General features: G+C 43.2%; 1 long non-coding RNA gene across 3 annotated transcripts in view; it reads right to left on the reverse strand.

The window, feature by feature from the left end:
* LOC127007418 (uncharacterized) overlaps window positions 1-12,755 on the reverse strand; it is a 109,637-nt gene that overhangs the window by 28,591 nt on the left and 68,291 nt on the right. For all 3 annotated transcript variants that reach the window (XR_007760253.1, XR_007760252.1, XR_007760249.1), the window contains one exon: window positions 5,884-6,671. This is a non-coding gene — a long non-coding RNA (uncharacterized LOC127007418). The remainder of the gene's footprint in view (window positions 1-5,883; window positions 6,672-12,755) is intronic.

Raw genomic sequence — 12,755 nt, forward strand, 5'->3', positions numbered from 1 at the left:
GTCCTTCCTTCCTATCTCTGCCTTTTGCTTTATTTATAATGCACTCTGCGATCTTTTTTTTCTTTTTTTTCTTTTTCTTCTTACATCTCGGGTATATATTTATTTTTTCTTTTACATTTTTTGGATTCGTTTTCGTGATGTGTTTTTGGGGTCTCTCTCTCTCTCTCTCTCTCTCTCTCTCTCTCTCTCTCTCTCTCTCTCTCTCTCTCTCTCTCTCTCTCTCTCTCTCTCTCTCTCTCTCATCGCCTTCCCTAATGCCTGCCTGCTCTTCCTCTCTCCCTCCCTCCCTTTCCTCCCTCTCCTTCGCCTTACGTTCCCGTCTCATCCTTCCTGACACGGTTCCACACTCCTTCCTCCTTCCCTTCCTTCCCTCCTTCACTTCCCCTCACTATGGGAATTCAATACAGCTTTCCGATATCGTCACACAAAATACCTGAGGAGGACGAGGAGGACGAGGAGGAAGGGGAAGAAGGGAAAGTGGAGACGCGTCCTTACCTGGTCTTTTCACAGCCTTAGGGAGGGTCACTATATAAGGCCTGAATATCCCCTCCCAAAGGCCTCGAGGTTGTGGGTGGTGTCCTGCTCTCTAGTACCTGACCTTCACTGCCTCGCGTTGAAATATTTATAGCTGTTACAGGCACATGACTTTTTTTAATTTATTCCCGTGGCCAGGTACATCAAAGGCCCGTACCCACCTTTGACAGGATATTGTGCTGGCCGGCGAGCCTTTGGTGGGGCATGTATTATATTTGTACTTTTTATTGGTTGGGGATGTTGTGAGGTTTCCCGAGGTGGTTACCGTGCCCACGAGTGTTATGATGGCGGAGTGTTTTGAAGCCCATGATGTGAATGTTTGTTTTTTCTCTCGCACATGGAAGAATGAGGAAAGATACTGAAGACGAACGAGGATTTATTGGTCTGTACCTCCTTGGAACATATTCTTTTTGAAGCCCATGATGTGAATGTTTGTTTTTGAAGCCCATGATGTGAATGTTTGTTATGATGTGAATGTTTGTTTTGAAGCCCATGATGTGAATGTTTGTTTTTGAAGCCCATGATGTGAATGTTTGTTATGATGTGAATGTTTGTTTTTGAAGCCCATGATGTGAATGTTTGTTTTGATGTGAATGTTTGTTTTTGAAGCCCATGATGTGAATGTTTATTATGATGTGAATGTTTGTTTTGAAGCCCATGATGTGAATGTTTGTTTTTTCTCTCGCACACGGAAGAATAAGGAGAAACACTGAAGACGAATGAGGATTTTTGGTTTCGTATTAAAAGACATTTCGCCGCCCAAGAACACATATTTGACAAGGCTTTCGTAGGAGTTGTGGGCATATCCAGGAGTAGTTTTATGACCCTGGCGATAGTTTGACCCTTCCTCTGTACCGTTAACCTGAAGAAACACTAATTAGAATCCGACTGACTCCTTCTTTGACCTTTAGAAATATGTGAGAAGCGAAAGTGTCTTATAATCCCGGTCTTGGTCTTTACGTCCTTGGAACATATTCTTAAGGCAACCCTGACCCCGTTTTCCCTTAATTTTAGAGTATCCCTCTTAAACCTCACCCCCGGCAACCCTAACCCCATTTTCTTTCAGTACCTCTTTCATTAAACCATTGTTCTTCTCTCTATTAACATCCCCTATCATAAAACAAGATCCTAACCCTTATTTATATATCTCAAGAATAAGTGAATGTATATGTTTTAATTTTAAGGCAGACCCCCTTAAACGTATTGTGCTCCAATTACAGCTATTTCTCAAGGCCACACCGCATTTTCTTTCAGTACCTCTTCCATTAAACCATTGTTCTTCTCTCTATTAACATCCCCTAACACAAAACAAAATCCTAACCCATATCTCAAGAATAAGTGAATGTAGATGTTTTAATTTTAAGGCAACCCCCCCTTAAAGGTATCATGCTCCCATTCCGGCTATTTCCCAAGGCCACAGGGATGATTAACCGGGTTTTCATGGGTGACCTTTCTATTCCTTTCACGGTGTAGCAGTCGGGTAAAACTATCACTGAGATCACAAAAGGGCCCATGAAAAGCCCAGCAACTTCTAATGGAGGGTTTTCAAATAGGCGAATTGAGGCGCCGATACTTTTGAAAATACGGGCTCTTGTGTCTTGATGTACAGCTTGACCTTGAGATACTATTCCTGTCATTTGATTTTCGTATCCTACAGGCGTGGGTGGCGGCGACAGCGACAAACAAGCGTGGGACGGCGACAAACACACACACACATACGCAGTTGTTTTATTTCGGAACCATCAACAGAAACCTATCACATGATTGTACAGTGGCTCGGTGTGTGTGTGTGTGTGTGTGTGTGTGTGTGTGTGTGTGTGTATAACAATATCAGTAATAATATCAGTAGGGCAACGCTTATCAATTAGTTTGCGGTACGTTTCTATATATAGCGGTCATCATAATTCATTAGCGAAGCGTTGCTCATTTCCCACGCAGCGCCGCCCTCTGGGAAACTCCGTCACGCCTCCTGATCAGTAATATTCCCTCCAATCTAAAGGTGACGCCTCTTGTTATTTGTTGCTTCATTGACGAAAAGTGACCTTTGAACTTCCTTTTCTCTCTCTCCAACGTAATTAAAATCACAGTTACAACACATTACAGCATATCACACAGCACAACGCAACACAGCCAACCACTACACAGCCAGTCATCCATCCAACCAGTCACCCAGCCAGTCTTTTTCTCTCTCCAACTCAGCCACAGTACAGCACACAGCACAACACAACACAGCCTACCACAGCACATCCCTCCATCCATCCAGCCATCCAGCCAGCCAGCCAGACAGCCACTCACAGACAACGCTCACAACAACCAATCAACACAAACCCGCCATGAATAAAACCCTCGTCAGCCGCCCGGGCCTCGCCGCCTCCCACTTCCGCCTCGACACATCATGCTCGCCGGACAGTTTGCGTCGCCCGGCTGCTGCTGATCCAACACGCAATCCATTAAGGCTCAAATCCCGCCCATTACAACTGACACTCTCTAACCCGGCCATCCGTCAACTCTTTCAGGCCTCGATAACAAATGAATACATAACACACACACACACACACACACACACACACGCCGGAGAGGGAAATGTCAGTGTGATACAACCTCAGACGCTGCCGGGGTGGTGGAGTGACACGCTGACGACTTAAAACACCTAAAACTGAGGAGCTAATGCCTACACAGCCCCTGGAGTGCAAGTGTTCGTGTTACCTTGGATGACCTCGTTTTTAACGGTGCTTTTGAGACCAATGGTGATGACTTCGTGACTCTGATAACTTAACAGGCCATAGATAGCATAAATAGCCACCATTAGAGGCTAAACCAGAGCATATCTTCTTGCCTATCCTTATGTATACATCCTAAAAGCCTCTTCATCCTGTCTCTCCTCACCAACACAAACTTCGTACAAAAAACTCCAACCAGCTCTTCGCCGTTCACCACCTCCGCTTCCCTACTACAGCCCTTACTCACCCTTACCTCACAATTCCTTCACCATGGAACTCTTACCTAACTCACCACACAGCCTCTTCAATATACAACCCTACAATTCCTACACCTACACTCTACACCCTGCAAAAGAAACTATCCAGCATGCTACAACCTATAACAACCACGGCGTTCACTCCCCAGCACTCCACCCCACAGTTCCAGCTCCCCCTGCCGCCCTACACACACCCACACAAGGAAGGCAGGTCGGAGTGGCCGCCAGAGGGAACCATGCGAGAGGGAGCAGCGGGAACGAGTTTGGGAAGAGCCTCGCCAATGCCTCACGAGGAACCTGACCCTCGCAGAACGTCGGGGCGGCAAAGTTTTGGTATTGATTGGCTGTAAAAAGTTGCGGGAAGCGAGAATACGTCACGAGGGAAAAGGAAGGAAGGGGAAAGGAAGGAGGGAAGGATGGGAAGAAGGATGGTTGAGGGTGATGGTGGAACGGGAGCTAAAGTTATAGTGATGGTGGTTCATGGTAGTGCTGGTAGTGATGGTGGTAGTAGTGGTAGATGTTGGGTGGAGGTGAAGTAAGTGTTATATCCATCCTGAGGTATATCTAAGAAGAAGAAGAACAAGAAGAAGTACAAGAAGAAGAAGAAGAAGAAGAAGAAGAGAAAGAAAGAGAAAAAGAAGAAGAAAAAGATAAAGAAAAAGAAAAAAAAGAACAACAACAACAACAACAATAAAAAAAACAGTAGCTACCATTATATACTTGTTCCTCCAAACCCAGTTCTTTAAAAAAATTCATCATCACTTGACCAAAGAACAAAAAAAACTAACAGCAAGTACTCCAATCTAAACACGTCAAACATTAATCAAGTCAAAACAAATCGTGACAAACTAAACTGTGGCCACCCCTCACGACACCCTCTCAGCCTCACAGCTTCTCAGTCGAAAAAAAAATCGTAGGCTGCCTTTTGAGTCCAGTGTTGATGACTTTGTGAGTCTGATAACCTTAAAACCCATAGATAACACGAATAAGCACCAACATACACCGGACCAGAGCATTATCCTTGCCATACATGTTGGAAAGCCAAACCTTGTAATGTGAAGAAGAAATGTTTTGATCTATAAATATCTAAAAAGAAGTAGGTGACTTTTTTTTAGATCAAGGTCACACCCGCTACCTCTCCCGGCCCCGCCCCGCCCCGTGTCTCCCCGCCCCGTTCCTCCTCGCCCCCGTAATGTGAAAAAAATAAGTTTGGATCTACAAATATATAACATTAAATGAGTGGCTTTTTTCAGATCAAGGTCACACCCGTTACCTCGCCCCGCCCCGCCCCACACCGCCCCATTCCGCCCCGTTCCTCCAAGCCCCGTAATGTGAAAAAAAAGATTGGATCTGTAAATCTATAAAATGAAATGGGTGGCTTTTTTCAGATCAAGGTCACACCCGTTACCCCGCCCCGCCCCACCCCGCCCTGCCCCGCCCGCACGTGCCTCTCCGCCCCGCCCCGTACCCACCCACCCTCGCCTCCTCCGCAGCAGCTTCAAGGCCTCGCTGCCTACGCACGCTGACGGGTGGAAATCTTAACAGTTCTTTTGTAATTTACTTAAAAGGCGCAGAGGGAATTTGGACTCGAAAAAGCTGGGAGGAAAAGTAAGGGAAAAACACTTGGGAAGAACGGACGGACGGACGGACACACACACACACACACACACACACACACACACACACACACACACACACACACACACACACACACACACACACACACTAGAGGCTCCGCAGCATAATAGGTTCACACATTTGGGTTTTAGAAGCATTCGATAACATATTCCAGTGTCCAGTTTAACCATTTGTTGCAAGAGCATAGTAAAGAAATGCCAACAAGTTCCGTAAATTAAAATACTAAAAGTTATCATGGTTTAGGAAGAAAGTAAGGCGGAAAAAATAGCCGAACAACCTCAGAAAAATGTAATAGGTAGGCAATGATATACGTAAACAAAAAGGCAGTAAACTCAATAGAAAAGGCGAAGGAATAATAGGAAACGCCTGTGTCTTCAACATACGTTATCGGCCACCGGAAAAACTCGTCGTGTACTAAAAACATTCGCGAGTCCAGACACGCCGCATAAATAGATTAGGAGATTAACTATTACGAGCTTGACGCAATCGCTTAAAAATACAATTAGGCTTTAAGAGCGTCCACACACACACACACACACACACACACACACACACACACACACACACACACACAAAGATTAACAAATTAACATGTCAAAGCCCCAGAAACCAGTCGTTCCGCGCGCGTTGGCTGCTTACAGAAATAACAAGTGGCAACAACAACAACAACAAAATAACTACAACAACAACAACAATCACAACTACAACAACAACAACAATAACCATGCACTCACCACAAAGCCGATGTCCCGTAGTGGTGGTGGTGGTGACGGCGGTGACAGAGGTCATGTGGTTGGTTATAGTACAAGTTTTCCTTCTTTTGATCATTATTAATCATCACTTTCTCTTTTTTTTTCAATACGTAGACACTTGTAGTAAACGTTCTTCCTGTTTCTTTTTCTTTTTTTGTAATTTCTCACTTTTCCTATTTTTAGTATAAGGGAAGTCAATGTAACTGTTCTTCCTCTTTTTCCTAACACTTTTTCGCTTTTTTTTCTTTTATTGCATCATTTCCTCTTTTAAGTATAAGGGAAACTAACGTAAGAATTCTTCCACATTTTTCTAACAATTTCTCAGTTTTCCATTATTTATTTCATCACGTCTCTTTCTATTTTCTAACATTTTCCACTTTTTCCTTTTATCTCTTTTCTTTCTATTTTCTAACATTTTCCATTTTTTTTCCTTTTTTCATCACTTTTCTTTCTATTTTCAAACATTTTCCATTTTTCCATTTATTTAATCACTTCTCTTTCTATTTTCAAACATTTTTCCACTTTTTTCTTTCATTTCATCACTTTTCTTTCTATTTTCTAACATTTTTCCATTTTTTTCCTTTTTTCATCACTTTTCTTTCTCTTTTCTAACATATTTACACTATCTACTCTTTTTCCTAACTGGGTTTTTTTTAGTGTTTCTTCCTTTTATTCACAAATTCTCCTCCCTTTTTCTCAATATGGATAACTGATAACACACACGTTCTTTCTCTCCTTTTTGACCGCATTCCTCAGCGTCTCAACTTATCCTGAAAAGAGAGGAAAATCAATCAATAAATAGGAGCATATCGTCTCTCTCTCTCTCTCTCTCTCTCTCTCTCTCTCTCTCTCTCTCTCTCTCTCTCTCTCTCTCTCTCTCTCTCTCTCTCTCTCTCTCTCTCTCTCTCTCTCTCTCTCTCTCTCTCTCTCTCTCTCTCTCTCTCTCTCTCTATCTATCTATCTATACACTTTTCTTCCAATACCTTTATCAAATTTCACTCTCGTCTCCCTCACTCATTTCTAATTCACACACACACACACACACACACACACACACACACACACACACACACACACACACACACACTAAAAATCAAATCCTCATCAATTCCTTATCTTCATCTCAAACACCGACTCGTTAAATTGATGGACGAATGCAACAGGTTTACCAGTCATGTTGTCAATGCCATTAATATACCAACCTTCAAGAAGTGTTTATAAATTCGTTTCCTCTTGCAGTAGACTCCTTAAGGGGCTATTACACTGGGCAAATTTTCCGTGGAGCTTCAGTCAAACCACGATTTCCGCTGGCGTGGTTCTCATTTCCGTGGTTTTCCGACGTGTCCATGATTCTCCAAAGCTACGATAGATTTCACCGAAGGACGACAGTATTACCCACCATCATCAGCGGCAGCAATAACGAAAAATAAATGAGAACCACGTTAGCGGAAATCGTGGTTTGACTAAAGATCCACGGAAAATTCGCCCGGTGTAATAGCCCCTTTAGGTTCCATTCAATTTCATTCTTAAACCAGAGGCGCACACACGACACACCTCTACCTCCACGTCTCCCGTAAAGCGTCGAACAGGAGGAGAAAACAATAAGAAAAGCGGAGGACACACAAGGGCAGTGGGTTGGAAAGGCGAGGACACACATTAGCTACACCTGACCTGACCTATACATTCCCCGGTGAGATGCTGTTCGCGGGAGAGAGAGAACCAGAGCGAGAGCGAGAGAGAGAGAGAGAGAGAGAGAGAGAGAGAGAGAGAGAGAGAGAGAGAGAGAGATGTATTGTTACGTTAATTCAGAGATGGCTCGTGTGGGCGTCTCTGAGGAAGCGGAGGAGGAAGAGGAAGAGGAGCAGGAGAAGAAAGGGGAGGAGGAGGAGGAGCAGAATGATGATTTTGATGATAATAAGGAGGAGGAGGAGGAGGAGGAGGAGGAAACTACTGCATAATAATCAACGCCTCATGTAAGTTAGTCAGGATTAGAGGCGAATGTTGACTGAGCAAGGCGTTTGGTGGCTAATTACAGCGAGAGAGAGAGAGAGAGAGAGAGAGAGAGAGAGAGAGAGAGAGACACCGCTATCTCTCAGGCATCTTTTAACTCTCTCTCTCTCTCTCTCTCTCTCAAACTCCCCACCACCTTCACCACCATCACCACCACCACAGAGAGAGAGAGAGAGAGAGAGAGAGAGAGAGAGAGAGAGAGAGAGAGAGAGAGAGAGAGAGAGAGAGAGAGAGAGAGAGAGAGAGAAATTAGAAAATAAATATAAAGAAGTCATTGAACAAGGAAATATTACCTTACCTACCCACCTCCACTCCTCCTCCTCCTTCTCCTCCTCCTCCTCCTTCTCCTCCTCCGCCTTCGCCTATCTAATCCCCTAATGGACTTCGATATCTATTACACCTAAACTTCTTGAATCCTCTTTTGGCCAAGTTGCTCCTCCTCCTCCCTCCTTGTATCACCTTACCCTACACAAATTACTTTCCCTCCTGCCCTCCTTTCCTCCTTCTCTTCCATCTTTCCTTCCTCCTTCTTCTCCTCAGACCCGTCCCTCCCATCTCGCTCTGCTTCCCAACCCCATAATTATCCTTCTATCCATCTGCTTTCATCTTCTATATTTTTTTTCTTCTTTGGTGTTGATCCTAAAGTAATAAGCAAGTGTCTCGACTAATCCTCAAAGTGAAATATTCTAATGCGTAGAGACGAGGAAACACACACTTGTACATAACGCGCGTGTGTGTGTGTGTGTGTGTGTGCGGGTGTGTTGGTGGGTGGGTGTGTCTGTCTATCCTGCGCAGGCGTGTAACACAAACTTAGCATTTCAACCATACATAAACGACCAGCAACGCTAAAACAGGAGGCGAGGCAATGTTACCAGATCAGAGCAAAGGAAGGGAAGGGAGGGGGAGGGAAGGGAAGGGAGAGGAAGGGAGGGGAACGGGAGGCGAGGACTGCAGGGGTGGAGAGATGCAAATGCTATCACGGCCGAACGCGACGACCAATTACAAGCAGCCTCCTAAAATCAGAATATGCATTAAATACTCGCTAGTGTCTCGAGGTACAGAAGCTCCATAGCACTATAGAGGCGGCGTTCAGAGAGAGAGGCGATCCAGAGGGGCATTAGAAGCTGAACCTGTGTCCCTACCAGTGTTTCCAGCATACAGGTGGTGGCCGTCAGGGGTTAATGGGTAGTGATAGTGGTGGTGGTGGTGGTGGTGAAGGTGGTGGTGAGTTTGAGAGAGAGAGAGAGAGAGAGAGAGAGAGTATTCATAGATGCATGAGAGATAGCGGTGTCTTTGTCCATTTCTTTCTTTTCCTGTCTCTCTCTCTCTCTCTCTCTCTCTCTCTCTCTCTCTCTCATCCCACCCCTTCTTCTCTCAATCCTCTTATTTTTCCACTTTTTTTTTCTTTCCTCCTCAACATCTTTTTCCTCCTCCTCCTCCTCCTCCTCCTCCTCCTCCTCCTCCTCCTCCTGGCAGGCCGTTAATGCTTGGACGGAAACACAGAATAATTTATAAACAACTACAATCAAGACGCCACAGGAGGAGGAGGAGGAGGAGGAGGAGGAGGAGGAGGAGGAGGAGGAGGAGGAGGAGGAGGAGGAGAAGCAGGAGGAGGAGGAGGAGGAGGAGGAGAAGGAGGAGAAGGAGGAGAAGAACAAAGGGAGTTGAAAAAGAAAAAAAAACGATGAAAGCAAAATAGGTCAGACAAATGAACGTGACCGGAACGAGAAAATAAAACAGACAAATGGAAAAGAAGGAGACAAGAAGAAAATAGAGGAAATAAAAGGATGGGAAAATAAAAGAGACAAATGGCGAAGGAGGAGCGGATAGGAAAATAATGGAATGAAAGGAAGAGAACCACTAAAGCTGCGTGACTGAGGAGGAGGAGAGAAGGGAAGGGAAGGGAAGGGAAGGGAAGGGATGGGATGGGATGGGAAGGAAGGAAGGAAGGAAGGAAGGGAAGGCAAGGAAGGGAAGGATAGGAATTGAAAGGATAGGAAAGGAAAGGAAAGGACAGGGATGGGAAGGGAAGGGAAGGGAAGGGAAGGGAAGGAAAGGAAGGAAGGAAGGAAGGAAAGGAAGGAAAAGAAAGGAAAGGAAGGGGAAGGAAAGGGAAGGATAGGAAAGGAAAGGGAAAAGGAAAGGAAGGGAAGGAAGAGAAGAGAAGAGAGAGAGAGAGAGAGAGAGAGAGAGAGAGAGAGAGAGAGAGAGAGAGAGAGAGAGAGAGAGAGAGAGAGAGAGAGAGAGAGAGAGAGAGAGAGAGAGAGAGAGAGAAAAGAAAGATAAAAGAAATCGAAAGAGAAAAGAAAGAGAACGAAACTCCGAAAAAGAAAAATATATTGCAGAGTTCGGAATCATGAAAAAAAAGAAGGGGAAGGAAAAATATATAAAAAGAAGAGGAAGAAAAAGACTGGAAAAGAAAGAAACAGAAAATGAAATCGAAACACAAATGAAAACAAGAATAAGAAAATGGGAAAAAGACCTTAACACGAAGAAAACAAAGTGAAGAAAAAGATGGAGAAAAGAATGAAAGCAAAAGGCAAGAACAGAAATGAGGGAAAATAAATAAAACGAAACCACATGAAAACAAAAAAATAGGAAAATAGGAAAAAGAACTTAAGACGATGAAAACAAGATAAGGTAAAAAAGTGGAGAAAGAAGACAACATTAAGAGGAGAAAAGGAGAATATAAGAGAGAGAGAGAGAGAGAGAGAGAGAGAGAGAGAGAGAGAGAGAGAGAGAGAGAGAGAGAGAGAGAGAGGGAAAAGGAGAGTGAATGGCTGCTAAGAGAGTCCAGAGATATTGATGCATATAGATTTGCATGTTATTGGATGATATGCTAAGGAGGAGGAGGAGGAGGAGGAGGAGGAGCAAGAAGAAGAAGAAGAAAAGGCGGAAGAGGAAGATAAGGATGAAAGTGCGTAAATGAATGCAAAGAAGAAAATATGATAAAAAATACAAGAAAAAAGATAGAAGGAAAGAAAGAAAGGAGAAGAGGAAAAGAAGGAGGAGGAGCAGGAAGAAGATAAGAAGAAAACGAAAATGAAAGCGAAGAGGAAGAAGAAATGTAAGAAAAGCAATTAAAAGACAACAAAGAAGAAAAATAAGTTAATAAAAATGAAACAGAAGGGAACATGAAGAGGCAAAATGAGAATACAAGGAGAATATCAGAAAAGGAGAATAAGAGGAAAGAAATAAAAAGAAAAAACGTAATATATGAAAGACAAGAAACAAGAAAAATGAGAACTCGATGATGATGAAGATGACGACGATGATGAACCAAAAGCAGATGACAAGAAGGAAGAGGAAGATGAAAGGGAGTAAGAGAGAATGTTAGAAAAGGAGGAAGAGACGGAAAAAGCAAAATATAGGTCAGCAAAACACGAAGAAGAAGAAGAAGAAGAAGAAGCAATCAAGAAAATAAGAGTAAGTGATTTCCTGGTAATTAGCGACGTGATGTTGTTTGAAAAGCCTCGATCCCTTATATAGAACAGCCTTTGATTTTGATTCCTCTTTTGTCAATCTTTTTTTTTCTTCTAATTTTTCTTCTTTCCTGCCTTCCTCTTCCTTTTATTTTCCTTTGTTTCCCTTTCTTACTCTCTTTCTCCTTCACTTCCCTTTTCTATTCTTCTTCCTTCCTTTATTCCTTCATTTTTTTCTTCTTTTTCTTCTCTTTTCTCATTTTTTTTTTTGTTTCCTTCTTCTTCTTCTTCTTCTTCTTCTTCTTCTTCCTACATTACAATAATCTGATTTTGAAAAGCAGTTATCTCAATGCTGAAGGTCTCTCTCTCTCTCTCTCTCTCTCTAATACAAAGATTTATGAGGAGTTATGAGCTATTAATTTATTACTCTTCCTCCTCCTCCTCCTCCTCCTCCTCCTCCTCCTCCTCCTTCCTCCTCCTCCTCCTCCTCGGACTGACCTCATACATCTTCCTCACTTATTTGCATCTTCTTCCTTCTTTCCCAGTTCAGCATTCTTCTGCACCTCCTCCTCCTCCTCCTATTCCTCCTCCCCTTCTTCTTTTCTGAAACTTCGCACCTTCCCCTTCTTCTTCTGCCTCCTCCTCATCATCATCTCCCAGCGCCATATTTTTCTCTCAAACTCCTCCTCGGTTATCAATCCTGGTGGCTTTTCCAATCTTATCCGGCTTACGTATTTCCTTCCTGTTTCTCCTGCTATCGGATCCTTTCCTATTTCTTTATGTTCTTGTTGCGAGGAGCTTTTTCTTCGTTAATCTGTTTTTTTTTTCCTTCGATTCGTCTTCTTTTTTTCCTTTTATGCTTCGTTTCTTTAGTTTTTATTTCTTCCTTATTTTTTTCCTCATTTTTTCTTCCTTTGCCTCGCCTCCTTTATTTCCTTCCTTATATTTTTTCTTCCTTTGCCTCGTCTCATTTTCCTTTTTTTCCCTCGTTATCTAGTTTTTTTATCCCTTCCTTATTTTCTTCCTGCATGATCTTTTTTTCCCTTGCTGTTCACGTTCTCAAATTTTTCTTTTCCATTGTTTTCCCGGTTTTAATTTTCCTTATTTCAAACTCTTTTTTTCGCTTCTCTTCTCGTCAATTTCCTTTGCTACTTTTTTGTCTTTTCTTCACTTTATCGACTTATCATCATCGTCGGAATATTCCCTCTTCCTAACAAGTCTTCTGGTTTTCCTCTTTTTCTTCCTCCTCCTCCTCTTCTTCTCCTCCCAGCGTGTTCATCCTGTATCCATCTTTGTTACAAGCCTTCTACTCCTCCCTTACACCTTATTCACTTCCTATTCTCCTCCTCCTCCTCCTTCTCCTTCTCCACTTCTCCTCCTCCCAGCGTCATCCTCCTGTATACATCTTTCTAACAAGCCTTC

This window comes from Eriocheir sinensis, chromosome 35, assembly GCF_024679095.1.
Source record: "Eriocheir sinensis breed Jianghai 21 chromosome 35, ASM2467909v1, whole genome shotgun sequence".
In the NCBI taxonomy this organism is placed as follows: Eukaryota; Metazoa; Arthropoda; class Malacostraca; order Decapoda; family Varunidae; genus Eriocheir; species Eriocheir sinensis.